Source organism: Anticarsia gemmatalis, chromosome 16, assembly GCF_050436995.1.
Source record: "Anticarsia gemmatalis isolate Benzon Research Colony breed Stoneville strain chromosome 16, ilAntGemm2 primary, whole genome shotgun sequence".
NCBI lineage: Eukaryota > Metazoa > Arthropoda > Insecta > Lepidoptera > Erebidae > Anticarsia > Anticarsia gemmatalis.
Window position 1 is genome coordinate 5,494,758 of NC_134760.1, and position 27,951 is coordinate 5,522,708.

The 27,951-nt window shown below is 36.3% G+C and overlaps 1 protein-coding gene and 1 long non-coding RNA gene across 6 annotated transcripts in view; both read left to right on the forward strand.

The window, feature by feature from the left end:
• spen (spen family transcriptional repressor split ends) overlaps nt 1-27,951 on the forward strand; it is an 88,191-nt gene that overhangs the window by 23,535 nt on the left and 36,705 nt on the right. The gene's annotated exons all lie outside the window — the stretch shown is intronic.
• LOC142979559 (uncharacterized) lies at nt 684-24,262 on the forward strand. Its single transcript, XR_012959828.1, has 2 exons — nt 684-23,481; nt 23,859-24,262. It is a non-coding gene; the product is annotated as an uncharacterized LOC142979559 (long non-coding RNA).

Consider the following 27,951-nt stretch of genomic DNA (forward strand, 5'->3'; position numbering starts at 1 on the left):
TTGAAACACGTATTTTCTTCTACCTAATCATATTTTTATTTGAAATATACAGGCTGTTAGGCAGACGGTTGTTCTAACGACATGTGCATTTGGTCTTGACTGTCTTTTATTAACATTTTACTTATAGTAAGGTCTCTCATCATGAAGATTTTGACATATTTAGTTCAAGTTTAGTAGTCCATATGACACTATTTTGGTATTAAAGACTTGAAAAAAGAGGAAAGAAGGAAAATATTTAGGTGTTTCTTTTGGTTTTGTTTGGGAAACCGTCTGCCAGCACTTGTGTAGTAACGTGTGATGTTAATACTAGAAAGGCCAATGCTGTCAATTTGACGGCACGGCGATTTCATTTATATTATTATATGAACAATTAGTTTCGCATGTGTTCATTTTTGTATGATAGATTAGGGAAAATGCATGTGTTTTTTTATGGTTTTGAATTATAAATTACATCAATTATCGACATGTGAAAGAAAAACAGCACTTCATACATAAACAAAATTCGTTTGAATAGCTTTAAAATAGCACGTCCTTTTTAACAAAGTAGCATCTGCAAATAGTCATTTATTACATTAACGCAATCAAAATACGTTTTTAAGATATATATATATATATATATATATATATATATATATATATAGGTATATATAGGTAGATATATATAGGTATAACAATATGAAAATTAGCGCGAATACGAAGTTTAATTAGAATACCTTATGATTTTGAGGTAGAATGCGTATTCGCATTAATTCCCGTATTATGCAAGCGACTTCGTCCGCATGTAAAGATTTCCTGGGGTAAAAAGTATCCATTGTTTTAATACAGGTTATTTTAATATCTGTACTAAATTACATCCAAATCCTTTCAGTACTTAGTTTCGGTGTGATTGAATAACAAATATTTCATTCATACCGTCCAGAAACATATACTTGCATTGGTATATTAGTCAGATAAAAAAAATGTGTTTTTAGTTATCCAATATAAAAAAAACAACACCTTTTGTTGGTTTTAAGTCACCCATCATTTTATACTATGCTAACAGAAACAAATATTTATCAATAAGTAAGTTGGTATTTTTGCCACTATGTTAAAAATATATAAGCAATTTTCACTATGTAATTTTTTTTATCAATATTACTGACTTGATGGACAACGCTCAGCCAAAACTATTGAGCGAAGAAAGTTGAAGATTTCTTAGGAAGTGTGGAGGATTTCTACTAAAAAAGAATTTCTCAAAATTCGCTTTCGGAGAGAGCAACAAGGGGGAAAATCTTATATAAAATATCAGCAGTAAAAAATGTTTTGACAACTCAACACAACATCACAACGACAACAGATCTCACACTTTCATATCCTACGAAACTCCTTACAGGAGGCTTTTTTTTAAATATCTATGCTGCATATTTATTTCTGATTGAAGTCTCACAAAAATGTTTTATCCTTGTTACTTCGATTGTGAAAAATAACCATTTTATTTCATTTCCTATTTTAACACATGAGGGGTAATTTTCTATTTTTAATCAAAGGCGTATTTATTTTTCAAATGTAAGGCATAAGCTATAGACATGTAGCTAGAAATGGAAAACTTTAGACCTATAGTTTTCCATTTCTAGCTACAAAAACGAATGCACTTCAACGTAAACTTTCATGCCCTATTTACCTTCTAAAAATTTAAATTTACCTTCTTTCATGCTTCTAACTTTCGTAGTTTATGCTCTGCGATGATTATAATTATCAGTCAGTCAATTGTTTTTATATGTATTATGATAATATAATCAGAAATACTGATTTTTAGTTATCCAGGCATTTAATTTGAATACAAGAGATGATTACTAAAGCAATTGTGTTTATTTCTTCATTTGTAATTTAATTATCGTCATTTCTTTTGATGAACGATGTTTGTTTGTTGTTTTATTTTATTTCATTTTCGAGGTTTCTTTTTTATAAATTGCGCCTTAATTATTTAATTTAACCAGATATACTATTAGGCAGACATGTTATCAAAACTACAATCAACGGAAACGAATATTCGGTTTACTTCTCAATCTAAACTCTGAATCATAATTCTTTTCGTTATTTGATGTCGGTCGAAATAAGGTACAAGAATATAAGGCATGCTTATCTGATACTTCTTATTCCGTGTCGAAATAAATTAGGATCGGTCATCAACAATCATCTTCATGATCATGGTCTGGTCTAGACTGTTGCCGACGTATTCGCAATATTTTAAAATAACTTTTAAAATAAATTTGCGATAATTACATATTTACTCTTTTGTTGTACATGTGGTACATCATTTAAGAGGGTATGGACTAAAGTTTCTGGGAAACTTGAAGGACTTTATTTGTATTGAAACGATAGAGGGAACGGGACTACAATATTTTCCTACATATTTCTACTACATTACATTAGAAAACAATAGAATCACTGTTTGAGTGTTCTTGAAAATAAAAAAATCCCATGGATTTTTTTTAAGCAAATCTGTTAAAAAGTTAAAATTTGTTGCAATTGTTTAGATGTCAGTTCTTTTTAAACTCGAGTTCTTTTTAAACCCATTTTTAATGGACCATTTTGTTTAAAATTTGGAATCGAGAAAGGCAATTTTTTTAAGCATCAGTATTAATATTTCCTAAAATACATGCAACCGGAGCCTCGCGGGTCAGCTGGTCACATATATGAGAACGTCCTTTTCACGAGCAAAAAGGAACCACTATTGAATAACCGACGACGAAAATTTCCAGGGAAATATGTAGTTTATATCGCGCAGTTATAAAAATCAGGTTAATTATTTATTTAACCAAAGAAATATTGAAGTGCATACATAATACAATTTGTGTTCATGACCGTAAGTTTCTGTACCTATATTATCAATATATTTATGGGTGCCTCTTAGGTTTAGAAGTCAGTTTTTCGATTAAAGGAGGACCGGACAAAACGGTCCTTGATACCAATAAGGACGTGACATATTATGTCAGTAGAAAGATCTTATATTATACTATAATAGTTACTATTGGAGCTCATTTCAAATCATTGTGTGAAAAAAGTAATGGCGATATGAAAAGCATATTTTCATAGACGATTTTAAGCAATAAAAGTACATTATTTCTTATTCTATGACTTTGCAGTGCTAGTTAAAGCGTGTTTAAACATGTTATGGCTCTTGTACACACTAGGCAACACAAGGCCACCCTAGCGTTGACATGTTGGGTCCCTGTCTATGTTCGTCGCAGACCGCCGAGCGATATGTAGGCAGGGACCCAATATGTGAACGCTAGTATGGCCCAATGTGTACAAGAACCATGAGAGAGAGTAAAAAAGAACAATAAACTAAATTTTTACTAAAACATTTTAAACCTTTTTTATTCTAGTAAAGTGTGACCCTCATCTTGCACTCCGCAACAAGAACAAACTCATAAACATTTTAAAACAACGTCATAGAATATGAAATAATTCATTGTTGCTTTGTTTGCATTACATTACAAACAAATGATTTGTGTTTGTATTTTATTACTTAGAATCGTATACGAAAATAAGTTTTCTATATCACCATAACTTTTGGAATGTGTTCCCGTAGTAACTATAGTAGTATATTGAAATACCTTTTTAATGTTATACGTCCCGTCGTTATTGGTTCTTGAACCAGCCACCATACATTTTTGCCGGTCCTCCTTTGATTAAGGAAAGGGTAGTTGGCAAGTCATGTACAGGGTCGCGTTTTTAACAATTAATTATTCATAGCGGTTGGCTGAGCCAGATACAAAGGCCGCTGAACAAGTCAATATTCTTTAAACTTCTTAACATTGTGGGTTTCACGTGTCTAAGAATAAAATCATCTAAAACTTGTCGCTACCAACAGTTTTAATATAAGTATATCAATCGTTTTCCTGAATGGAGTATCGAAAAGTTAAGTTTTTAGCGACTTTTGTAGCATAGAAGATCATAAAATATACTCTATATACAAATTTGAATCTTATAGAGAAAACCAACAGCGTAAACATTGACACGAAAAATAACATTTTATTGGTATTACAACTTGAGACTGCCTATGCCCGCCTTTAAGTCATTTCTTTTTTACGAGCCTACTAAACTTTTTTAAAAGTCGCAACAATCAGTCGCATCAATTTAAAACATTTTTTCAACGGTCATTGAGTTATATGTGTTGTACTACCTACATGAAGCGGTAATTAAGAACAAAAACGGGTAGCAAGCCCATTCGCCCATCACTAGGGATTAGTACCTACTTAATCGCCCCGTGAAATAACGTAGTACCCATACGCCCCTCCCTTTAGCAAAAGAATATAAGCAAAATTGATTTCGACGGTGCCCGCCATGCAGTATTTATTAACTTATTTACATTTTGGGCATTCTCCATTTTGGTGAAGTGTCCTACTGACTGCCTATACGACTACTGATCGCGATGTCTAGGGTTCGATTCTGGGGTCAAGCAAAGAGCTATTTGTTTTCTCTTGTTTGTGTTAGAACATTTTGTTAATAACAATAGCCCGGAGTTTTGGAACGTGTCCAGTATCTAGCAATAGGCTCACCTTATTATACTTGAGACTACAATCGTACCCCTTTATAGTCCAGAGTAAACTGCGCCGGGGCCGTGAATGTGTATGTGTATGCGTGAACGCCGCGCGAACCCTTTGTCACGGGACTTTAATACCGACTCTGATCGGGGAACAGGCGTGAGCGCGCGTGGACCCCGTGAAAACCGTCCACATTCACGTTCGCGTCTGTTCACGGAGCTTCACGGTAATAATGTGGAGCCGGCATAAGCCTTATGCCGTGAATTCGCGGCACAAATCCGTGCGTGAATTCACAGAAGTTGTGGACACGCCATTACAGTTTTAGCTTGGCGAAATAAAGCGCTTTTATATGGGTTTTTACACTTTTTTGAAGATTAAAATACTTTTTTCTTCGTTTCTACTTCTTGTTGTCTGGTGCGTCTTTTCAACTATCGGGGGCAGAATTGTAAATTATGAAACGTGGGTGTATTTCATTTCATATTCTCTCGCTGCTTACACAACAAAATATCAACAAACTTCGCACTTGAGTTCGCGATCTTAACACGGTTCCACAACCGCTGCTGAGCGCAACGCTGCCGCGCGTGTTTGGTGTGGATCCGCCTAAAGTAATTATTTGAAAATTTATGCGTTTCCTATGAAGTCATATATGTATTTGTAGCCTGTATTGGTATAGGACTAATAAAAAATGCAGTTAATAGTATTATGTTATCTCATATTTATCATATAGATACCTAAAAATAGTTCAAAGTTTCTCAGATTAAGGAGGCGATAGTTTGGTAAAGGGAGAAAACATCAGCGTTCTTAATTCTTATTATGCTATGAGGTCCATAAATTACGTGAGGTGTTTTTTAAATTTTTCTGTCTGACTCGACTAATTTAATAATTCCCACAGAAAATGTAAACATTATCTGGTAGTGGTTACATAAATATTAATTACGAACGTTTAATAACTAGATAAGATATATTATGAAAGAAAGCTGACCCGCGCAACTTCGCTTGCGTCACATAAGAGAGAATGGTTAAAAATTTTCCCCGTTTTTGTAACATTTTTTATTGCTTCTTTGCTCCTATTTGTCGTAGCGTTATGATATACCGCCTATAGCCTTCCTCGATAAATGGACTATCTAACATTGAAAGATTTTTTTCAAATCGGACCAGTAGTTCCTGAGATAAGCGCGTTCAAACAGACAAACAAACAAACAAACTCTTCAGCTTTATAATATTAGTATTAGTATAGATCTTACCAAACAAACTTTGGTAATTGGTTGGCTTAGTCATTATTATTGTCGGAACAGTGAAAGTCAGTAAACTAAATTACCAATTTTTACCCTGCTTTAAGCAAAGGGTTATGTTTTTTTAGAAATTATTTGCATATTAAATTTATTGCCGGTAACATTAATAAAAGATAAAAATAATCATGAAAACTTAGACATCAAGTTGTAATTTTTACCTTGGAGAGTGATTATTTATGAACTCAAATTACCTACTCACATTTGAGAACCATAGTATGAAGCGCACAAGTTCATTTCATTTCATTTGACTGATCTGCTGTTGAACCTTCCACTTTTACCAACTTTATCGTCACCTTATGGGGTACCCGGATTTATACCATAAATACACATGTTGTTTCATATTGTAATGCATAATTTATTTAAGTTATTTAAATCAGTGGTTTTAGGCCATAAGTTCAAATGTTTACTATTTTTCATGCTCTGCCATGTATACATCCTGTATGTGTAGGGTGTTCTTTTTACATTTATTTACACAGTATCCCTTGACAGTAAATGATCATGTTGTAAACTCGTAACACTACCTAGCAACCGTGGTGTGGATGTCTTATTCGTCGGTTCTATCATGGTAACTATAACTAATCTGTTATTTTTCCCTCGCACGAACTTGAATTATTATCGTGTTTGTATTTTAAGGATTAGAAGACGATATTCCTCGCATACTGGGAAAATTCTATTAGTTTGAACTGCTTTCTTCTAAAGGGAAACTGTGTATCTAAGGGCGACTTCACAGCTTGTTATTTTTTTGCATTATTATGGTCAGGTGTCTATGTCAAGCCAAGCCTTACAAGTGTATATGCTCATTTAGGACCGTATTGAAAAATCTAGCGAATACGAGCAACATACGCCAAAATACTCAGGGGTATGAAAGCGCCCTTACTTACAATATAATCTTAACTGCATTAATGAAATATTTTGTGACTGAAGCTTACTTAATTGATAAACTATTTTAAACTAGCATGCAAAATCTCAATTCTTGCACGTGTACGGTGCCGCCGCCGCCGATGACAGTGATCCTACGTTGTTATTAATGGATTGCAGTGAATCTCTTGGATTGCAGTGCGGAATTCCCCGGATAAGTGACATGTGTTGTGATGAAAAATCGTGATTGTGAGTGCTTTATGTGATATAGTGCAGTGATCTAGATATCTTCGTGGTATTTGCAAGACAAAGCTAGTCACTGTGGCAGGCGGCGGCCCCTTTAATTTCCTATGCACCTTGTTATTAACTATGTGTTCTTATTTAAGTATAATTATTAATAATAATGTTGTAATTAGGGACATTTAAATTCAAAAGTAAAATGGTCTTTGTATACATATTTATGAGTATCGAGTGATTATGACAACATTTACCATTCAAATTAGGTAGGGTACCTGTGTTAAAGTTTTTATCAAAAAGGAAATTTATCAATTACATTTTCTTGCATTATTCACGTTCGTTACTTCTAAAGCACATTTAGGTACATTATGTGAATACGTTTTTATAAACCTGTGTCAGTAATAAGCTTGTAAACTTAACTACTTAGGTAGGTAACCTATGTCAAAACCTTTTGTGTTAAAACGTAATAAACATGCATCCATCAAAATAATAATTTCAGTAGTAAGCATATAAAACACATGGTGTCCTATAAGTCAACGTCAAGACGCAATTAGGTAAAAGATTACCTTGGTAAGTCCTAACAGCTATCAGAAAAATTGAATTCATATATTCTATAAATTATTTTCCATTTATTTCGTTTTATAGCCTGAAAAGAGCTTTAATAAACATGTAAAACTTAAATCCTGGGATTGCTCCCACAGTTTAGAAAGTATTGCCGAAACAAATTTTAAAAATAATATAATACTTCGCCTAACTTATAACTGACTGTACTGAAAAAATTGTTTGCCATGTAGCTATTATAGTCAGAACATTTATATACGCACTGCCCAAACCACTGGGACGGTATCTGTATCCAATAGCAGATAAGATTAAAAAAAAAAACCACTGGGACGGATCGGGCTGAAATTTGGCATGCAGGTAGATGTTATGATGTAGGCATCTGCTAAGAAAGAATCTTATCATTCCTCCCCCAAGGAGATAAAATAGGGGATGAAAGTTTGTATGAAACTATATCGATTTCTTTTTATTGTGTTGTGATATTATGGTAATTTCTCATGACTCATTTTTTTTTGTTTTTATAATACAAAATGGTGGCAAAATACATGACTAAAGTAGCGCGATTGTCTTCAGTCGCTGCTGTCGATTATCGAAAGTTTGATATTTAAAATGTACGGCCAAAATAGTTACTACGACGCCCGTTGGAGGAGCTGATCAGATTTTCATACAACTGTTTTAGATCACTTAATCACTTTGCAGTAGTCGCTTGTTTGTGCAGCATACATTTGTTTAGGCGATATGCAATTGTTTCGATGTCTTCATTGATAAAGATTTATTATAGTACGGCCGCTGAGTTATTACCGATTTGACACATGACAAATTGACAATACTAGTGAAGTGATTTAACCAGTAACCCTAATATTATTTTGGAACAGTTTGTTTTTAAATATTCTAGTACAGAGTGTAATTAAATAAAATCAAAACCAATAATAGTTAAAGACACAAGTTCTTCATTAGGTGGAGTATCCTTGATGAAATAAAATAAATATCCATATTCCTTGTTCCTATATTCCATCAATATTCCTTTGAATAAAAATCATACCTATTCCAATGAATTCGTACCGAATACTATTAAGCACATCACTATGAAAACTAGACGCACGAATCCGCACGATGTAACTTTATACAAGCGCGCCAAAGAACAAAAAATAAATGTTTTCATATTATTTACAAACTATTTTAAGTTTTGAAACAGTGTTTATTGGACAATTACTTAATTCTGATATTTTGACATAAAGTTTTGTATTAAAAAGGTATTCAAAATCATTCGGCAAATGTGTCGCTCGTGCAAGGTTATATCGATTAATTTAAAGAATAATCTGTCAAATCGGTAATAACGCAGCGGCCCTACTATAACTATTTGTTAATTTATTACATTATTTGTACCTATTACACCTAACCCGATCCAACCTCGGTATTATTCGGACCAATTCGGAGCAGCCGCGGAAACGAAGCGCGCGATCGAACGCGGGCGGTCGCCGAATCGCGATGCAACATCGATGCAGTCGCCAAAACGCGCTTCTGCTGGCGCGACCGAACGCAGACGGTCGCCAAAACGCGATGCGCGACAGTCGCGGAATCGCCGGTACTAAAAGAAGCTAGTCTGCGGTGTCCCTAAAAGTGCCCCGTTGCGGATAAAGACGCGGGCGCCCGTCGCGGGGAGCCGCGCCTCGCGTTCGCACACCAGTGCCCACATCCGTGCCATGGAGGCCCGCACGTAGGCATTCGCGTGCCCAGCACTCTGAGCTGGTAACACTGCGTAATCATCCGAGCCCCGCGACGGGCACCGTTGCGGTAACAAGGAAACCGTCCGCGTGCACATACACGTATGCACGTGTTTACGCTACGGGTGCACTTTCCGAGCGTCCGTTAAATGCAGTTTCTGGCCTAACTGTCACGTAAATACTTAAATAATTCAAAATGGATAATTAAATAATTAATTTGTAAATATGTTTTACATACTAAAAAAACAATTCGTAATTACCACCAGGCTTCACAATGATAAGGTCTTGAGTGGGGCTAATTTGCTGCTGTCTGGAGTATCAGTCGGAGTAGGTATTCAATTTTGAGATCAAACAAAAATTTATTTAGTAACCATTAACTCTAAGTTAGTCGTTTAAAATAGGTAACGTCCATATATATATTTATTTTTGCTTTAATAAGATTTATATTTATATTATAAGGTTTTAAATGCGATTTCAAACTGACGGCTCCGACGTGCTTACATAAAGGGCACTCAGTTCGTGTGACGTCACATCTGCAAGCCATTGCCCATATTCATACGTGGCTGGCTTGTTGGTTTGTTCCGCTACGCAATTTACAACTTAAAAACCTATTTTTCGGTCTATACATATACCTATAAATACCCAGTACTGTAAACTCGAAAAAACCGGGCAAGTGTGAGCTGGACTTGCGCATGATGGGTTCCGTACCATTATTTGTAAACCGGCAAATAAAAAACGTTTGGCTGTATTTGAGCCCCCCTTAAATATAATTACCTAATCTTGCCATAAATATTGTAACTAAGAAAAAAATATGTTTTTATTGTAAATAACACTTATTACTTTTCAGTGTGTTAGTTTACAGTTAAAAATATAAAAAGCTCATTCGAAGTGGTCTCCATTGGCTGCAATAAAGTCCTTTAAACCTAGAGGACAGTTATCTATAGAAACACGCACTCTTTCCATAAGGAAATTCTTCCCTGCCAATCGTGTGGATTGTTTTAGGGACTGCAAATTATTATAGCTCAGTCACTCCTTCATAGCTAACACCTCAGCAAACCATCACTGAAGTCGGATAATCCACGTTGCACTCTGTCGACTAATTGGGAACCTTTCTTAGAGCTTTGAGCATGAATACGGTCGTTTTGTTTGTTAAAATGCTGCTCAATTGTAAAAAAAATCTCATTCGTAAACAATATTTTTTTGAAACCTCCCTATGCGTACCGCTTCAGTAGCTGTTTAGATTTTACCATCCTATTCATCTTTAACTTATCAATTAAGAAATGCCCAGTGCATTTTTTATAGGCTGCAAGTCCTAAGTCATCTTTTAAAACACGCGACATGGTTCTAGGTGTTATGTTCATTTCCCGAGATAAAATATTTTTCTTTCGGAGAGGATTTATTCGAATTATTTCCCTTACTGCTTTGACCACCTTTTTCCTACGAACACTAGGTAGACGCCCAGATTTTTTTCTGTCGCAACCAGGGGAAGTCTCATTGTTCCTATTAATCGCCCGGTAAACAAACATTTGACTAAAACCAAGTGAATGGAGAGTTTTAAAAATTGCATCTGGCTTCTTACCTACTTTGTGAAACGGAATCACAGCGATTCGGTTCTCTTTATCACCTCACTCCATTTTAAATCGCAAAATATTGTACAATATATTGGCACCAAAATGAGAAAACACAATAACAATCGTATAAAAATGACAGATTCCAAATTGAAATGTAATATTTTTGTATTCTTAACTTTAACAGTATTTATGGCCAGACTAAGTATATGCTATTCGGTTTTTTAGTATTTGTTGTAGCGGCAACAGAGATACATCATCTATGAAATCCATAGTTCAACCTGGTGTAGTTTTTTTCGATTTTCCGACTTGCTTGACAAATATTGTAATATCTCGGTCAATATGTATATATTTTATCTCTTTACAATATTAGTATAGATATGCGTTTTCCCTATTGCAAAGTAAAAGTTCAGAGGATGGTCCAGTTTTTTCTCCAAGCAGTGTTATCCTTGCTTCTTAAGTCTCACTCAAAACTAAAAATAAATGTATTAAATTTTCCTTATCATAAAGATATTCGATTAAAATCATACTTATAACATACCGTACAGCATACGGAACCAGGGGCGAGGCCTGGGCTCGCGCCCCTTGTAGCTTTTTTGTAAAACTGTACGCATATCGAAGGAGACAAGCTCATGTAAAGGCGGCGGTGCGGCGCGGAAGAGTCGCAGCGCGGGGTTTAACGGACAGGGCGGAGTATTAGCAGCACATGCCGTGATTTCTAAGCCATTTTGTCTCGAATTCGAACTGATGGCGGCGCATTCATCTTCTTATTCATTATATCCTTTGCTGCATTATATTTGTGCTGGAATTATGTTTACGCGAAATTATAAATCATTTAATTTCAGCAAAGTGAATGCGCCAACAGTTCCAAACAAAATGGTCCGGTACGTGCGGCGCGCTTCACGCTGCTTCTGCATCTCGACTTGTGCTTTATGCCATACATTTTTTGATACACATGCACATTATTGAACATACACAATGTTATAGAAACGTAAGAAGAGGCGCGCTCAACCGTGCCTCGACTCTGGTTCCGTGGGCTAAACGCCTTAGTCTCGTAGCACACGTATCGGAAAGGATCGTCACGACATCAACTCGGGCCGTTCAGTATTATTTGTAAACAACTGCCTATTGCGACGCACATGAATCGGAATCGTAACATAAACGCCTCGTTTCAGGACGATCTCACAAAACGCAGTTTGGTGCGTGGTCGACTTGCAGTTTCTGCGCTTGTCTGTACCCTAGCGTGCTTCTTTTCGTACCTTAGCTTGCATCTCCCTCTCTCCTCTCCGTCCATGCCCCTTCTGCCGTCTGTGTTGCCGAAGGTGCTTTCATTGATTGATTGAAATAGAACCATGCCGTCTAGCCGACAACCAGCGGTTGGCGAACCGTAAGCGAGGCGTCACCTAGCTGTAACCGAGTCGATGTGGCAGAGCTTCTGATCCGCTTTCGTTACATGGATGCCTGTTTGACACTACGGGGAAAGACGAGGCGATGACGATCCGTTCCTCAGTCAATGTGCCTGATGTGACCTTTATACCCATACATGACTGTCCATTGTTAAAATAAAATCCTTTTTCTTTTCAAACAATATTCTGTTTTAGTGGCAGTCTGCAATGATCAAAGTAGATTTTCCTCCATCCCATTATTTTTCCACTATATGTGCGGATTGTTAATAGAATAATCTTTTACTTCGTGGCGCTGTGGTTTAGGTCGCCACGCCGGCCCACGCCAATACCATTTCGTCGGTAGGTCTTGGGTTCAATTCCAACGCCGAGCAATTATTTGTGCAATCCACAAATAATTGTATCGGGTCTGGTCTTGGCTTGGAGTCCGTTGTTTGTATGTTTGTTTTTTAAAGTCCCCGCGACACAAGAGCAATTCTTAACGCGGAAGTTGTCTTTTATAAAAAAAGTTGTCTTTTATAAACTAAGCAGGCATTAATTTCCTCGTTCGAAAATAAAAAGCACTGTACAAAATAAAAAAATAGTTTTAGCGGGAAACCACTTTAAATATTAAATATACCTTCATTTATTGACAGGAAAGGATTTTTAAATTTCTCATAGTTATAATATACCTATTATTATAACTATGAGAAATAAAAAAATCTGCTTACGATAAAATATCACACATGTACAAACTGTATTATCGAAATTGATTGCGCCTATAATTAATAGGAATAAAATCGCAGTAGATAAAACATACTGCCTTTAAATAAGAAAAAATCCCGAAATTATATAATTACAAATAGAATTGAAAATATCTTCTATTTAAATTGAAATTTTAAAAGTTAACTAATATATTATGTTAGTGACAAGCTAAATGCAAAAACAGATTGTTAAAATATATCAAGGTTGACCGTGGTTTTGATTTTATATTTATTAAAGACTCCTTTATGTGTCCCACTGCTGGGTAAAGGTTCCAATCTATCTGTCCTGTGACCTTGTCCACCACTAGAAAATTAGAGTATATTGGTTTGAAGCACATGTGGCATTTTTGTAAAAAAAATAGTGAAGAAAATGTTGAAGAACGATTTCTTTGTCGCCAAGTTCTGAACTATCTGATCTGCCCGCTTAACATGCGCACGCGAGATCACTTTGTCACGTCGTTTTATCGTTTTTTTTTTCCACAAGTCTATCGACGCTTACATGACTACATATCCACTCGTCTTCAAGCGTTAACATGGCGTGGCTATGCTTATTCTTTTTCTTAATTATACCGTCTTTTGACACATAAAATACCGTTTTGTATTGTGCTAAAATTCGAGGACGAGAAAACTGTCGAATACAAAATAATGTTATTATTAAATTGAACGGAACGGTAGTACTGTAAAATAGAGCCGGGGAATACATACGGGCGCGACTTGATACTTTTTATATGAATGATGTTGAATTTCGAGTCTATTGCGAATTGTCAAATACAATAGTTATAATAATTCTCTGAATTTACTTTTTATTATTACGCATATTTTCGCGTCTCTCTTTAGTGCAGACTTGTCTATCCACGCAAAAGTACAGTGGACCTACATTACCACATACCATACCTACTTTAAATAATATTATTGATTTATTAACATAAATGTCAAGCGATACCAATAACTTAACTGTTATATTTCTGTTATAGATACTATGTTCAAAATGTAATCTCGCTAGCGGATTTTTTTCATAACTTATGTAATATTAAGGAAGAATTCTGAAAATCTAATCACAGTGTTAAAAAAACACAGTCGAATGGATAAAGATCTTTTTTTTTTAGTCGTTTAATTAACAATGTATTTCCACCCAAATATTATGTACTCTTCCAAAGTTTTCCGTAGACAGAAATGTGACAAGTGTTGCCACTGACATAAAATAATAGCTGTTTATAGTGACATTCTCAATATTCTCACCTAAGTTGAATGAACTAAATTAGAATTTTGACATTTTGGTTTATCTGTGCGAGGAAGTGTTCGAAGGGAAATATTGAAGTTTTTGTAGGGACAACGATGCCAAAACGACGAAATCTCATCTCACGTAGAGATACATAAATGCGTGTCATGTTAGGCGGGCTGATCTGACCGAAAATAAGGTTTTACTGAGTTTTAGGATTGTTAAATTTGAAGGAGACTTGATTCTATTATTTAAGACTAGCTGATGCCTGCAATTCAGTTTTTGTGAAGTTATTCATGAGATCGCGTTGTTTCCAGGCAAATTCCGATCCGCGCAAACTCCGGAAAAAAAATAACTTGAATGTTGCTTCATACTCTTTTCTATCTTCCAGTGAAAATTATATATCGATAATTAATATCGATTCTGCCACTCCGGAAAAATATCAGTGCTTTTCTAAAGTGCTATAATAAACTTTTTTTTGCTGTTGAATGTTCAACCGTCAGGTACGTTTTACATTTGATTTATCTACACATATTCGGTTCATCATAAGGCGCTGTGTCCACGAGCGAGAGAATCGCGACGAGTCCGCCCTTATATCGTCGGACAATCTCCACGAACGAGCGATAATTCCGCCGCGTATCGTCGCGAGTCGTAACGGAATCGCAGAGATTCCGCGGCGACTCGTAACGATATCCCCGCGTTTCCTTGTTTAAAAAGCTTCTCGAAACAAGAGGCAACGCTGAAATGACGCTGCATTCAATATGCAGCGTCATTTCAGCGTCAGCGGCATGCAAACATCTATTCAGGATTTATTTGCAAAAAACGGATAAAAAACGCCTTAATTTGTGATCACAGCATCAAAAAGTACGAGCGTTAATCGCTTTCGTAAAAAACACACAAAATGGCCGAAATTTAAAAAGCTATGATACTTGTGTCAGAGATAAATTTTATTTTTTAGATCAGTCGGGTGGTCGCTCGTCCGCTGGTTGAGGATTATCCATTACTAGCTGACCCGCGCAACTTCGCTTGCGTCATATAAGAGAGGATGCGTCAGAATTTTCCCCGTTTTTGTAACATTTTTTATTGGTACTCTGCTCCTATTGGTCGTAGCGTGATGATATATAGCCTATAGCCTTCCTCGATAAATGGGCTATCTAACACTGAAAGAATTTTTCAAATCGGACCAGTAGTTCCTGAGATTAGCGCGTTCAAACAAACAAACAAACTCTTCAGCTTTATAATATTAGTATAGATTTACGCCACACCCTGTATAAGTGTTTCTTACCACCTCTCAATTATTATTTTGTAGACATGAGAATTTCTGAGGTTAAGCTTCGCTTGCGAGGTTGTCCTGTGAATTGGTGACCATCTTTTCATATTAAGTTCCTCCGTATTTCGGAAAGCACGTTAAATTGTGAGTTCCCGCTGTCAATTTCGAAGATCATAACTTTTAAACTCTCGCGTTGCATGTTTAATGTATAATAGAATACGGGAAACCTGCGCCGCAACGTTAGGCATTTTAAGGTAAAATGCGTGTTCGCTTTAATTCCCGTATTCTATTATACATTAATTTCGAAGATCTTTGAAAGTCGTTAGTCTGTCTACTAGTCCTATCGAAGGGTATCGTGTTATAACCCAGAGTTGCTGGCGAACCAATTGGGAGCCGCTTAAAATAAAATACAGGTGTCCAGCTGCATCCGATGAGACTGGAAGCCGACTGCATTATAGTTCGAAGAAAGGCTGGGCTGATGATGAGACATGAGACACACTTTTTACGGTTTTGCTATGTGTTTAGATACGTAATAAATAAATTATCGGTCAAAACAAGTGTTTTATCATATACTAAGTAGGGCACTCAGAAAGTTTTGCGAATATTTTTTTTGTATAAGACAGTGTCTGGTTATTATTTATTTTAAAAAATACATTATTTACGAATATAAATAAATATCATATATAATATAAATATCACATAAGTTCCAAATTTACATTTTTATCTGTTTTTACATTAACAAAAACAAATTACCGTGTCTCACTGAGAAATAGAATGCCTTGACAACATTTCAGGGCGATAAATTTACACGATTTCAAATGTGGCTCAAAACTAGAATAAGCATTTTGCTGACTTCAAACTGAGTTTATAGATTAAAGACCTTTTGAGAAATGTGCGAAAACTAGTATTTTTTTTAAATAAGCGATTTTGGCATACATTTGCTACCGAGAAAATATGGTCTTCTTTTGTCGGCTATTGTAGAAAGAAACGTGTCACGAGTAAAAAATACAATTTGAATAAATAGGAAAATTAGGTATAAGGAAATTGAAAATAGAATGTTCATTAATTTAGGAAGTTTTTTTTGGGAATTTGCACGAGTAGCTTTACATGAGAGGAATTTTTCGCGCTAGGTGCCGTGAAATCTGACTAATGCATGGAAGGAGACTCGCGGGGAATAGTTATTTGTTTTGATAGTTAAGTTTGATTCAGGCATATCTTGGCACGTTTTTAAGCACCAGAATAGTTGACTGACTGAAATATAGTAATATATAGCCCAGAAACAAAACCCAGTCGATAGTTAGACTGTTTCAAAATGAGCCAAATGACACAAGTTTCAGCGATCAAGAACCAAAGGAAAGACTTTTGTCGTTAGTTTATTAAATAAATTGTATTCAAGTACTTGTGTACAGTACCAAAAACCGTCATTCCTCTGACAGCATTAGTAGGGCACCGATTGACTTGTTTTCACTACCCTAAATTTTTCAAAAAATGTTTTACTCGCACGAAACTTCCCATACAAAGTAGTAGAGATTTTTAAAAAGTTGGAGTGAAAAATACATTCAAAATCATTTTTTTTTAAGTATCGCAAAACTACTACGTGTGGTTTAAGTTGGCACCTCCGACGCAAGTGGTAGCAGGTCCAATCCGAGGCATCACACCAATGACTTGTCGAAGTAATGATGTGTGTATTAGAAATAATTATCACTTGCTCTTACGGGGATATTATCGTCGTGCCACGTATTTCTATACACTCTCTATGGAACCGTCTCCACACGGCGACAATATCGCCGCGATACGACGATTGGCAACGAGCGTGCGAAACGTCAATACATCGTCGCTAGTCGGCCGCGACAAGCAGCGGGTCCGCCGCGCGATCGCGACGAGCGCGACGAGCGCGCAGCGAGCGCGCTGTCAAATGCAGCGTCATTTATTTTCAATGTTGCCTCTTGTTTCGAGAAGCTTTTTAAACAAGGAAAACGTTACGAGTCGCCCCGGAATCTCTGCGATTCCGTTACGCTTCGCGACGATACGCGGCGGAATTATCGCTCGTTCGTGGAGATTGTCCGACGATACGAGGGCGGACTCGTCGCGATTCGCTCGCCCGTGGAGACAGCGCCTTATTCATCTATTGAGGGCATGCAAAGTCCCCAACCCGCACTTGGCCAACGTGGTGGACTCAAGGCCTAACCCCCCTCCCCCTTGTTTGGGAGGAGACCCTTGCCCTGCAGTGGGACAGTAATTAAATAAAAACCTGTATATTAATAAATTACACGTATTTTATTAATATACAGTTTTTTCAGGCCTTCAACGCATTGTCGGCCGACGTAAGAGTGGCAACATCGCGCGCGCCATGCGTTTCGTGTATTTTGATTTAAAACGCAAATGGCTATAAATTATTTCTGTAATGGTGGCCAACACACCATGCGTCCTATCGTTCAAACGGCATGGACCTGCAGACTTGATCTAATCTACAGTTCGTCCATATACACCACACACGATCAGTTTAAACTTTCCAATTGGCAGCGACGTTCAGTTGAAGCCATGGCGTCACCAATAACAGACGACGATGTTTTAGCAGTTTTGGGAATTAAATTCGTGGTAAAGAAACTGGAAACAGAAAAGAAGTAAAAATCGATCAGAGTGGTGCAAACAGTGTTTATTGAAAAGAAAACAGTTTACTTACAGTCAACCTGGGTAACTTTGAATCATTTGGGTAACATTGACAGTGGGAATTTGAACTAGTTTCGATTATTTTTTCATATGAAACCAACACAATTAATAAAAGTTTGCAATACTAAAATAAACCTTTTAAAACCCCACTGTCAATGTTACCCAAATGATTCAAAGTTACCCAAATTGACCTTATGTAAATTGATTAAAAGAATTAAGGATTACGCCGATAGATTATATTAACACGTTTATAGTAACAGGTCTATCACAGATAAAAAAATTAACACGGTCCAGTCGGCATCATCAGCCCAAAATATCAAAATTCGATTATGCTATCAAGTTTAACCGTCATGCGAATCCACGCCCACACCCGATCATTTCTAACTGATCCAATCGGTTGCCTCATGCCAATTGGACGATAAGAAGTTCAGAACATTTTTTTGCGACGTTGTATTTCTTTAAGGCATGCAAAGCCCCAACTCGCACTTGGCCAGCGCGATGGTCTCAAGGCCTAAGTCTTCCCTCATACTGGGAGGAAAACCTTACCTATCAATCGATCATTGTAATGGGTTCAAAAAAATAAAACAAACTTACATAACTTAGCAAACTTGCATAACTTAGTTTAAAGTGATCCTACAGGTTTTGTGCGATATTAACTATTGCTCTAAATAGCTAGTTCTATCGATATATGCAACTTTTTTTATTGGCACTTTAATAAAGGCCCGACAATGTATGGAGCCTGGATGATTTCCTTCAAGACATTAATGTCCCACCTAGGCCTCGAGTCCACCTAGGGATGCCCATTACGATATGATATATCGATACAACACTACACGGAATATCAATATTTAAAACGATACTTTAACTATACGATACGCTTCGATTCTATATATTATTATGTATTTATATTCTTATAAAATATCGAAATTAGCGTATTGCATCGAAGTTTACCATGATTTATTTTATATGAATCAAAATCAAATCATTTATTCATTTAGGTCAAATATTGACACTTATGATAGTCGTTACAATTACTGAATCTACCACTAGCTCGGAAAGGGGGTAGAGCCTTATGAGAAGTGCTAGCAAGAAACTCACGGCAACTCTTTTCAATCGCCAAAAGTTTTACAATGTGGTTGATACAATAATTGATCATGCGAGGAGCTGCCAACAATCAGCGATATGATTTTTTTATATTATAACAAAATGCTGTAATATGTAGGGAAAGTTTATGTTTATAGAGCATCTTGTTATTCTTGATACGATATGCTGCTGACAAAATTGTTAACACAATAAGAACACGAGAGGTCGATTTGTTTAGAAATTATTTTACTACAAAAGTTCTAAAAACCAGTTTCTAATGTTTTTTTTGTTTATTTTTTAATAAATAAACAATACATTAAGTAGAATCATTGCAAATACAGGTCTTTGTATTAATCTATATTCATTTGATTGCATTGCTAATAAAATGCATGCGATACCGTTACGATACGATATATCGATTCAAAGGGAAGCGATAATATCACGTATCGCTACAGACTAATGCGATAGAGTTGCGAGGCGATAAATCGATTCAATACACCTCTTAAGTCCGACAAGCCGGCCAAGTACGGGTTGGGGAGGTATTCATCAACTCACCGTCAATAAACTCGCCCGATAGGGAGGGACAGCACATTTTTGAAATTACCTTATATTCGTCAAGTCGCACGCCGGCACAGTCAAATACAAAATATATTTTACACAGAATCGATATTATTTATATAATATTATGTTGATAAGAATTTCTGTCTAGGCTTGATGCGTTATAGTGATTGAAATATTTTTTGTGATATGTTTCCTTGCTATACCATACAAAGTTATATTCAGCCTTGGCCGAAAGTATTAGGCACCCTAAAAGATACCTCATATTTCAAGATTACAGAGAAATAAAACTAATTGTAATGATTAAAGTACTACTTTACTTACATTAGAATATTATAAAAACATCAGTATTTTGTTGGGCCACCCCTTGATTTTATGATAGCACCAACTCTGTGGGCATACTACGTACAAGTTTCATACAATACTCTGGAGAAAATGCATTGCATTCTTGCACTAACGCATTTTTTAAAGCAGTTTTTGATGTTTTCGTGTGTTCTGTTATTTTTCTCTTCCAAATACATCACAAATGTTTAATAGGGTTTAGGTCCAGGGACTGGGCAGGCCAATCCAATAGATCAATACAATTTTCAGTAAATCAGCGTAACGTAGTGGCTGACTTGTGACACAAAGCATTGTCTTGATGGAATTTGACACCATTTAGGTTAGTGTCACCAAAAATACACAAAAGCGAAGGTACGAGAGCAGTTTCCAGTACATCAATGTACCCTTCACTGCTCATGCAACCCCGAATCTATACAATGCCTCCGCCGTGTTTTATGAGTGGGACTACGCAATCTGAGTGATATTTTTCGCCTCTGCGTCGCCTCACGAACGCTACACCTGGTGTTTCAAATAGCTGTAAATAAAAAAAAAAGCACCCAAACCTTTACAACATTTTAAATCGCAAACTTGCATTATATTGATTGTTGTTATTGTGTTATAGACTAAATTAGTAAAACTAACCTTAAGTTGTAATTCATCAGACCACAGCTCATTTAACCAATTCTCCTCTGTGAAGTATTGGTGTCTCAGAGCCCACTCAAGTCGTTTTATTTTGTTGCCTCCTGAAAGTCACGTCTTCTTCCTGGCTTTGCAACCTTACAAGCCTGCTTCTACCAGCCTCCGTCTTGCAGTTCGAGTGGTTATTGGGTTTCCAGTCCCTTCAGTTAAAGTCGCAGGAAGCTCCAAAGAAGTTTTTCTTCTGTTTTTTACAGATAAGTTTCCTGTCCTGAAGGCTAGTAGCTACTTGTTTTCTGTCTGTGCTTGGTTTATTTGCGTGAATGCTAGTCTAAGCAAATTATTTAATAGCAGATTGCACTGCACACCGCGAGCATTTCACCAACTTCGCAATATCTTTCTTATTTTTACCTTGCTCATGTAAAATATGGAATTTAACACGATTTTTAAAACGAATTTCGTTTGTTTTTTTGCATTTTCAAATACACTTTTTCTCGCTTTAATCACAAAACCACAAATGTTCTAGTTTTACGCTAAGACTTCCAAATGCAGACCAACAAAACATTAAAAACAAAGTTTTGAAAAATTATAATTTTTTAATATTGTTGCATCAGATGTTAATCGACCACTGAAATATGCCGCTCATCGTTTTAAATAGTGTTTTAAGACACCAGGATCACTTTTTAACAGACGATTTATTAATTGTTTAAAAAGCGCAGGTGTGTAGTAACTTTATGAGGTTTTTTTTACTTTTGGCCAAGGCTGTATATTTTATATGTCCCCAACCCGCACTTGGCCAGAGTGGTGGACTCAAGGCCTAACCCCCCCCTCCCCTCGTTTGGTAGGGCATCCATGCCCAACAGTGGGACAGTAGCGGGCATGGGTGCCTTCGTATGCCTTAAACTAAGATGAAAAAAAAAAGATATTATATGAAGTCCTTATATATGAATAACGTTTAAATAACATATTAACCACACCTTAATAATATTATAGAAGAGTATCTATTTTGTAGCATAGCATCGATTTCTACCGATAATTTTTATTTGACGCATTATGTGTTAGCCATCACCAAGTGGGCTGTACCTGTCCATGATATATAAATTATTTAAATTGAAAGGCGAACGGCAGGTTTGTATGAAGAATTCGTACAGCTTATAAAATGTCATGTTTAGGTTTACTTTTTGTTTTAATTGATAGCTAATATGATAAACCAGCTTATTTAAAATTCTTATATTTTTAAAAGTTGGGAGGTAAAAGTTATGTCCATTTTAAGAAGCCCCGATAGTTCGCTAAATTGCTCAGATGCAGTCAAAACCACAATCCAAAACAACACGGATGCGTAGACGTCAGACTAATAGTGACGTCTCACGAGATTTTCTTTTTCTTTAGTTGTCAAATATAACTAACAAATATGACAAATATAAGCCATAGACCAAAAAATATTATTTAATTAATCAAATCGTTCTTCCTGAATTATTAATTAATCCGGACTTCTAAAAATAATACTACCAAATAAAAATAAGTGACTTAGTCCCCTTGATAAGTGGTACAAATTCTGTAACGAAACAACACCAACCTTAAGCTGTACGAAATCTGCCGATCTCCTTTCAAATGACTTTTATAGTTGACTGTATCACCTCAGCAATGATTTTAAGTATCGTGCGAGTTGACAAGTAGAAAAGTAAATTAAATTATTTTGTGCCCCGTATCCTGAACCAAGTACCTAAACCCCGATTGGGCGAGTTTTGGTCGGGCGAGATGACGATTAACTCGGGTTGGGGACTATGCATACCTTCAAGAAATTTTATTATTAGAAGAATTGTAATGATAATTATTTCAGTTATTATTTTTTGCCTTATTAATAATTATAATTAAATAATACTATTACTAGAATTATAACGAATACACCTTGCATTAATCTGTATTCATTTGAACGTTTATCTATTAAAAGGCATGCGATGCGTTTACGATACGATGTATCGATTCAAAGGGAAGCGATTATATAGCGTATCTATAGGAAAAAATGCGATACAGTTGCGATGCTATATGCTATGTATCGATGCAACACACCTTTTTGGGCATCCGTAATCTAGACTACCGCAAGTACACTCGTGTGACTATAGCCAGTATTAGTGCCTTCTGGAAAAGGTTTTATCGTATCTAAATGCCTCTGTACGCTGTACTTTTATGTCGCCCGCGACGGACATGCGCGATCCCGAGAAGCTATCGCCAAAAACACACAAATTGACAAACGTTGCCATGGTTACGTTATAACTGACTGACATTTGGTCGGTAGAACTAGGATTGGAGACGAATATTGTTCACATTTTTTTCGTAAGGCTGATTGTTGATTTACTGAGTTTTGCAATGTTATTTTGTGATTAAGTACATAAGTATACCTTTAATTGAGTGTAATTATGTTCTTGGGTAGAATAGTATTAAACAGTTCATATTTGTTTCATTGATATACGCCGCATGCACATTATCAATGAAACAAATATTAGCTGTAAAATACTTTTGATCAGGGATTGAAATTATTGAACTATTTAACCGATTCCGTGCGGAGGTCTTTTTAGCAATCTTTAGTGCCTGGCGTCAAACAAAAATTCCATGATGCCTCTGGGGCACCAAGCGCCAGAGACTTTGATGATGCCCCTGAGGAATCATCCGCCATGAGTTGTAATTTTTAGCTTTTTCTCGTGTTTCCACTTGTTAAAGAATCATTTGCCATTGTGTATTGGATGTAAGCGGTCAGTAAATTCGTTCAGTGCGTTTTAAAGTGACAATCTGTGTGTTTTTATGGAAATGGAAGGTGACTAACTAGTTTTTATCAGCTGTTGTAAACCTTCGGGCATTATTTTATGGATATATTTATTCAAAATTATTATAAAGAATTTGTTCACGTACCATTTGAGTTTGCAGCGTGGTGTAACTCGTTTATAGTTATATTTTCTATATTCCAGTGTTTTGCAAATCACATAACCGAATGGGAAGTCCGATTCTAATAAAACAAAAATATTCTACTCGTAACCGTACGTCGTACTTACCTACAAACACTTACTTAAAGTGTTTTATTTGGATAAGAATGTACCGAAGTGTATTTTTATTGATAAAATATCTATGTCTACCTCTTTAAAAATGTGGATTTTTGTTAGGCATTTAATTGACAATCTTTTTATTTTATTGTAGAGTTACCCAGAAAAAAAGTGAAATATATTCCTCAGTCAGAAGTCGAAACTCAATGCGACGATGACGACGTGTTTTATGAGAATTCACAAACTTATGACGATTGGAAACCAGATTTGAATGAGGATAGTGAAATATAATTATAATCAATAATAAAATGTGTCTCGACAATTTGGTTTACAACCTCTGAAGTTTGCTTATTTACGAAATTACTTGAAACGAACACCATAGGCATGATATTGGTGACAAATAAAGACACTTTTATTTACGGGACTCTTTTGACAAATGTCGTTTTAGCCGAGTTTTTTATATTTTAATTTTGTATCCTCTCGGGCACCATACGCCATACGCAATAGATTTACATGGTGCCTGTGCGGCATCATCCGCACGGAAACGGTTAATTATAATTCAAATAACTTGAATTCCCCATCTGGCCGGTTTTATTTCCTTGAAATAAATTTATTGTTTTGTTATTGCAGCAGCAAAATATGATTCAAAAACTGCTGATCTTTTGACATTCTGTACATAGATAAACATTTCGTATCACCGTGCGGAAGTTCTTTAGCCGCAACAAATAGTCGACAGTTAATATTATATTCATCTAGCGGCTTGGCCCGGCTTCGTCCGGGTATATTACAATTTTACCCCAGAAGTTATGCGCGTACATACATTTCGATGATTCAGTTTTATTTATTACTAGCTGACCCGCGCAACTTCGCTTGCGTCCAATAAGAGAGAATGCGTGAAACTGAAATTCATTATTGGTACTCTGCTCCTTCTGGTCGTAGCGTGATGATATATGTCCTTTCTCGGGTATCAAAATATCTCGATGCCAAATTTCATGCAAATTGGTTCAGTAGTTTAGGCGTGATTGAGTAGCAGACAGACAGACCGTCAGAGTTACTTTCGCATTCATAATATTAGTATGGATTGTCCGTAACGTAAACGGCGATAAATATAACATAAACCAAACCATAACTATAAATCAAAGTTTTTGTTGGATCAAAACTAAGATCAAGACGAACAGAAGATGCTAATTCACCGCGATCCTCTCGCACGTATTTCACGCAGACGTCCACGTGAAGAGCGACATATTTGGACAGTGTTACTCTATTATTACGGTAGGTTGCTGACTTTTAGGCCTTTATTTATCCTCTGACAGATTTTACGTCAGTATATTATTATTATGACATTTAATTCAAACCAGTAGTTCCCGAGATTAGAGCGTTCAAACATACAAACTCTTCATCTTTATAATATGAGTATAGATTATCAATGAATTGATCTGTGTACTTACTATTCAATATAATAAGTACTAAATATCTTTCTACATTTCTTCGGAGTCATATTTATTGGAAAATATTATCACTTATTCCTCCGATCGATATGACCGATCTTTTTGGGCTTCGTCTCTAAACATTTCATCAACATTTTGGTGCTCTATTCCCTCAATACGTGTGCCAACTCTTATCTGGATGTTACAAGGCGTCTCTTGTACCTCGACTCGCGCGTACATAAAACTGATGACCGCGACGCGTGGTCTTTCCTTTCTTCTTGCACTCTCTTTATGCACGCGTCCCAGTCACCTGGGATATAACACGATACCCTTCGGTAATACTGGTTGTCAGACTTTCAAGCTTCTGAATACTGTTAACGACTGTAAAAGATCTTCGAAAATTACAGCCGGGACCCGCAATTTGACGTGCCTCGAAATGTATAAGATGGTCACCCATCCACACATAATTCTGTAATAATTGGATGACAAATTCGCAAAAAAACGGTCTTATACAACGTGCCGCTGCAATGGCTTATTTCTTTCAAGGTTTAGGGCTTAATAATCATGTAACAAACAATAAAATAACAATGTTAGCTAATTGAAAAAACTTAAATGTCACACATACTAAATAATAAAATAATGTTATCAAAACTGTAACACTCTGTACAAACAATCAAAGTACATCAAACGGTGCGGCAACGTCGCATGCGCCGCCTGTCCAATAGCAGGACGCTAGGACAGAGAGAGGCTTTATTGTAGTAGCATTATTTCTCAATTTAGTTCCATTGATTCGAATATCATATGACTCTTGAGCCCGGTGAACGAACTTTACTCGAATTGATATTATGGTTGTGGATTTTTTTAATAAAGTTAATTGTTAATAAGTCGGTAATCCATACTAATATTATAAATGCGAAAGTAACTCTGTCTGTCTGTTACTCAATCACGCCTAAACTACTGAACCAATTTGCAAGAAATTTGGTATGGAGATATTTTAATACCCAAGAAAGGACATAGGCTACTTTTTACCACAGTATAAATGACGCATTCCCTTGGGAAAATTCAAATGGCGGACGATGTCGCGGGTAAAAGCTAGTTAATAATAATACTACAAATTTACTTACTTTATACTAATTTACTTTATTTTACTTTACATGACTAAGGAGTCCTTAGTCATGTAAAGGACCTCTAGCCCTACCCATACGTTGACGGAAATAAGCCATTGCAGCGGCACGTTGTATATGTATTAAATTATAGTATACGATCTAGACATGTAGATAGTGATAGCCGAGTGGTATAAGTTGGTACTTCCCACGCAAGTGGTCGTAGGTTCGAACCTGAGGCAGCACACCAATAACTTTTCGAAGTTATGTGTGTATTAGAAATAATTATCATATGCTCCAAAATTTGTTTAACACATTTATTGAGACCATGCTAAGTCCCCAACCCGCACTTGGCCAGCGTGGTGGACTCAAGGCCTAACCCCTCCCTCATTACGGGAGGAGACCCTTGCCCAGCAGTGGGACATTAATGAGTCTCCAAAACTCATGTCGAAGGTCGTGAAAACATTGTACAAAACTGTTACCATCCTCATGCCATTTTTCCGCACACTTACTATATATTTTCAAGTGATTATATCCAGCAAATCATAGACAGCAATCCAAACCCTTTTGTTTACAGTCAACTTGGGTAACTTTGAATCATTTGGGTAACATTGAACGTGGGAATTTTTTATTTAGTTTCGTATTTTTTCATTTGAAACCAACACAATTGACAATTATTCATTTTTGTTTTGCTAACTTATCAATTGCGTTGGTTTCATATGAAAAAATAATTAATCTTAATCATCAATCAAACTAAATTTTGCCCAACACTGCTATCGGCTCTCGATGTATGGACTTCTTTGTAGTACACGGCACATCATTTGGAAGGTTATGAAGTTAAAAAGTTGATTTTTTTGAAATTATATGCATAACCGGTACTGTTATTGAATGCGTATTTCAATATGACTAGCTGGTCTGTGCAGAACCGTGCGCGCGAATATAGTTCCATTGAATTCGTTTCTGGTCTCTGTAGCGCCATCAGTACTATATGCACGTTCGGCGCGGAGGTTTAGCGGAAAAATAATAGTAGGTTAGCTACATACAAATCGGCCGTCGCCGGTTTCAATGTATTACATCGGTCAATAAGTCCCGGGCCTGACCTCTAGATGGGACCCTTAATGGCAAATATTATTTTTCTATAACCTTTAAAGGTATACTGTAAAAATTTCAGACATTGGGTCAATTATTTATAAAGATACAGTGCTTTCAGTGACGCTACTTTTGCCATTTTTACAAACAATTAATTAAAAGTAGTTTCGTGAGTTTATTTATCATTGTTTTTTTATGAAAAAAATATGATATACGTTGTCCGGACTCTGCTCCACCGGAAACAACCATCAAACAATGGTAAGCTGACTTAAACGTGGCCGTACAGACACCGATGATGTTCAACGTCCTGGTCGTCCAAATGAGGCGCAGTTACTTCAGAAAACATTGAAAAGACCCTCAAAATCATCATGGACAATCGCAAAGTGACGTTGCAAGAGATAGCTGACTGGCTGGAAGACTGGTAGTCAGATTTTCAAGCTTCTGACTACTGTTAACGCCTGTCAAAGAAAATGACAGCCGGGACCCACGAATTAAAGTGCCCTCCGAAACACGGAGGAACTCGATCTGTATAAGATGGTCACCCATCCATGAGATCGATCCGCGCGGTTGTTGTTAACTAAGCCACGAGCTCCTCCATGATTATTACCGTAAATCATTGGAGTAAATC